Here is a 4,522-nt window from a genome sequence, read left to right on the forward strand (position 1 = left end):
GTTGTGAAGATTGCCTAACTTGCGACATATGCCTTCAATGCGATTATGCCTCTAAGCCGTGCCTCGACATGTGGGAGATATAGTCGCATCGAGGGTGTTACATGCACCTACCTGCCTCCAAGAATGTTGTCAAGCCACCGATGGGCGTTTGATGGACACATTTATTTTCCCCGTTGCAACGCACGGGCCTTTTTGCCAGTCTATCCCTATAATAATAAAGCACGGATTGACTCCGTGGGTTCACCGTCACAATACGCTTTCTTCTCATGTCATAATACGTTTTTATAATTTGTATAGACAAAATCGTAATATAAACGAGGTGGTACTAATTTGGAGTCCGCACGTAAACAAAAGCTTCCTCTGTTTATTCCCTGCCGTATATGATGTGTATTAGGCCTGCCCTACGCTCTTTTGGGCCTCATCCACGGTCAGTCTAGCACTCTTCCGATCCCAAAAAAACCAACACGTCAAGCTGCACAATACATAGGGTCAAGTGGGCTTCTAATCAGCCTTTTCATGTTGGTTTACTCATTAAAAATATAGCGCCGGATGACCAGCACTCCTTGCCTGCGTGCGTTTGCCTGCCGCTATGTACATGCATGCCTGGCTCGCGTGTGTGTGGTGCGCTGTGTGTGTGGAAAACGTTTCGTTCAGGAACTTTGCAAATAAATTCATATAGTTTACGGTATTCAATCCGTGGTCCTTTTTAAAGTGAGAAAAAAACACGAAAACACACACTCGAACAGGCGCTCCTCTCTCCCTGGCCTCCGATCCCAGCCGCCAGGAGGCGCCCCGCGCGATGCTCGATCCGGTCCCACGCCAGTCATCCGGCGCGACGTCGATGGATCTGGCGGCGGGAGCAGCGTCTTGCTCCGGTGGCGACGGCACCCTGCTGATCCAGAGAAGAAAGAGACAGGGCGTGAGGGAGAGAGGAAAGAGAGGAGGAAAGGAGAAGGAGAAGGGGGCACAAGGTGAGGGAGGCAGTCGGTGGGGGTGGCTTGGACCGGCTCAGCAAGGAGATCTTCTCCATCCTCGAGTCCAACTTCGTCCGCAGGCGCTGGAGCCGACAGGGGCGTGCTCAGCCGGGCGTGTGCGCGTGCTCTCCATCGACGGGGGACGCTCGCCGCGGCCGTGCTGGTCAGGCTCGAGCACCGCTGCAGGAGCTGTCCGGGAACCCCGAGGCCCGCGTCGCGGACTACTTCGACATGGCGGCAGAGTCCGGCGCCAGCGGGTTCTTGGCGGCCGCGCTGTTCGCTCGACGAAAGAATAAAAATAATACGAAGACCAAATACAACGACGTATTTGCCTTATGGCAAAGAAGCCGGCAGCAGTTGGTGGCGCGATGGACGCTGCGTGGCTGTATGAGCACACACCAGGTATGCAGATGCAGAACAAAGTAGAGCTCTCACAATTTTTTATCCGAGGTGTATTTTTTTTGGTACGATCTTGATTTCTGGATGGCACCACTTCGCAGGCAGCAGGCTCTAGCCGCGGCAGCAGGAAAACGGACGGCAACATCCTGTCATACATGCAGGATTCTGCATTTGGATAAAAGGAGTCCGGTAGATGTCAACAAAGGAGTGAAATAAGCATCTGTACTCTCCTTATTTTTGTGCAAATGAAAGGCTTGCGGAGACTATATTTCCGTGGCCTAATGGAACGGAATCTGATAAATCGATCTTGGTTACCAATCTGTCCTATGTAATTAATGAAGGACATGGCATTGGCAGGAGCTAGCCTACGCACAGTGTGCACGGTGAGCAAATCCCTCTGTTTCTCAGCTACCAAATATTTCTTCTTTTGCTACTGAGTGAATCATCAGTTTTGTTTTGTTATGGCTACAAGCACTCCTGGCATCAGAAGATGGCTATATTGGCGAAAAAGACTGGTGGTCTGTGTTTCACTTTTGGACATCTATGTGAGCAGCTTCCTCCTGCTTTCATTTATCAGCTCACAACACATGGTTGGTGTTTGTGTGATTACTCAAGTTACAGCGATGTATTACATTAGGATCAAATAGCTAAAGTTTAAATACTCATAGGTGGACATTGCTGTCAATTTTTAAGCTTTCACTGCAAACGTGATAAAATTCATATTGTACCCACTATGATTCCCCTGACTCACATTCATATTTCTAATTTCATGGATAAAAGTAGGCATGACATAATATGTCTTGTTCATTGTAACATTTTTTAGATAGGCATTTATTCTTTTAGATAGTTGTTGTATTTTAGGAGGGTGTGGGATACTTTTCCCCATTTAACTAGCTTACAGAATAATATTTTATTTATGTCTCAATTTAACCAAAATTTTGCTACCATAAGGGCATGGCATAATTTCGTTGTAACAATTCTTCAGGTAGATATTTACCAGTTTAGATGTGTTCTGTTCTTTTAGAAGAGTGTGAGGATAATTTATTTTGTTGTGACAAATAGGAGGAGTTTGCGGAACCAGTGTGCTAGAATGTGATGGTCAAACTCATCGCTTGTGATTCATGCTCGTCGTGAAAGGTGGACAATGTGACCATGAGTGGCAACGAGTGCGATAACCCGGATGGGTTGCTTGGACCATGCGAGGATTTGTTTTCCCCGTTGCAACGCACGGGCATATGTGCTAGTCTATCCCTAATAATAATAAAGCACGGATTGACTCCGTGGGTTCACCGTCACAATACGCTTTCTTTCTGTAAATTTACGCTTTCAGTTTAAATTTAAGACATATACACGAGGTGGTACTAATACTGCCATCGATATAGATTCGATAAATTACGTTTTTCTACCGTCATGGGCTTTGCCCCACATGGGCCGAGATTGTGAGCAACAACAGCGCAGCGCAAAAATTAGTTGATTTTCATGGGGATCGAACTCACGACCTGCTGTTTTCATCTCAACGTACAAAACCAACAAGCTAAAGCCATGCACGTGTTGGGTTATGAATTTCTTTTATGTTTTCCTATCGTTATGGGCTTTGCCCTACATGGGCCTAGATTGTGAGCAACAACTTTACCCTTGCATATGGACCGAGATTGTAGAGGAGCGCAGCGCAAAAATTAGTTGATTTTTTTAAATTATTAGTTGATTTTCATGGGGAGCAAACTCATGACCTGCTATTTCATCTCAACGTGCACAACCGACCAGGCTAAAGCCGTGAATGTGTTAGGTTATGAATTTATTGAAAAATAAGCATAGCTGCCCCGAGAATCTAAGAAATAAATGATTATCGGCAATTAGAAAGACAAGAAAGGAAGGAATAACGCCAAGAAAAAAAAGGCAAATGAAGAAGTTGACTCCACGGGAAGGCAATGATTTAATTAGTGCAACTTGATTGCTTTCCTACTTAAAAGTGGAGATGCAGATCTAAAAAAAGCAACATGCACGCGGGGATAATTATTGTCGCTGATTGCCTTCCTACTTAAAAAGCGGGCATATATATGCATGTCATAAAACTAATTAGTAGGAAATCCAACATTAAATTATTTTATTTTATACTTCAACTTTCTGTTATTAATCTGATTTTTAGATAAAATCAAGATTTTTTATTGTACAATTTTGAACAAAAGTTTCTAAGTTCCATAATTTTCTTCCTCGGTTCCTGATTTTAGCTAATTTTCTTTTTTCCTTTTAATGAAACTCTGGCAGACACGACGACAATTACATTATGTTTACACTATCACAAGAACAATCATTAGAGAGGAAAGTAACCTTTTTTGGCGGGGTGAGAAACCATATTTGTGACTTTTTAAGATATGGAGTGAACTGGATTTTTTTCAAATTTTTTTACCTTCCTCTATCGATATAGATATATAATTTGTCACAGTTGCGTAGAAGAAGGGGGGATTTGTCAAAGTTGACTAGAAGAAGGTGCGCGTCGAGCAAGTTGGTGAAATGAACAAAATCGAACAATTCTCGCTAAATTTGAATCCACACCAAAAGTTACTCCCATTGCAGCGCACGGGCATCTGTGCTACAAAGATGACATATAAAGATGTAGGAAAATGACTGATGACCTTTTCTCTTTTTGTATGTATAGGTGATACCAAGCAATTGACTGAATTCATGTTGGAAGTCAACTTCTGTTAGGTAACTACATCTCAATCTTTTTGGAGCAATGAGTGTGCACAAATTGATGTAATACAATTTCATCTAGGTGGATATATTGCAGTTTTATCTACAGTTATAGGAATTTACTTACCTCTGTGGTTTTGATAAAAGATCAGGATGTGTGTATTATAAACATGGTCAACCTAGCTGGAAATTTTTCACAAATGGGTATTATATGGTTGACTTAGTTGGAATTTTTTTAACAAAATTTCTATGAAATTCATATAGGTATTGGGATTGAGTTTGCCAGTAGAATAATGTCAATCTTTATTACCCCGTTGCAACGCACGGGCGTATGTGCTAGTCTATCCCTAATCTCTCCCTAATAATAAAGCACGGATTGGGTCTCCGGGTTCACCGTCGCGCCTTTTTTGCAAAAAAGCACTTACAATTCTGAGTAATTGAACCCGCAGTCCAGTAAA

At 43.0% G+C, this 4,522-nt stretch overlaps 1 long non-coding RNA gene across 1 annotated transcript; it reads left to right on the forward strand.

Annotated features, from left to right (window-relative positions):
- The first annotated feature begins 680 nt into the window (after positions 1-680).
- Positions 681-2,652, forward strand: LOC119359242. The gene is made up of 3 exons (XR_005172428.1): positions 681-1,376; positions 1,475-1,918; positions 2,436-2,652. It is a non-coding gene; the product is annotated as an uncharacterized LOC119359242 (long non-coding RNA).
- Positions 2,653-4,522: the final 1,870 nt, after the last annotated feature.

This window comes from Triticum dicoccoides, chromosome 2A (assembly GCF_002162155.2).
Source record: "Triticum dicoccoides isolate Atlit2015 ecotype Zavitan chromosome 2A, WEW_v2.0, whole genome shotgun sequence".
NCBI lineage: Eukaryota > Viridiplantae > Streptophyta > Magnoliopsida > Poales > Poaceae > Triticum > Triticum dicoccoides.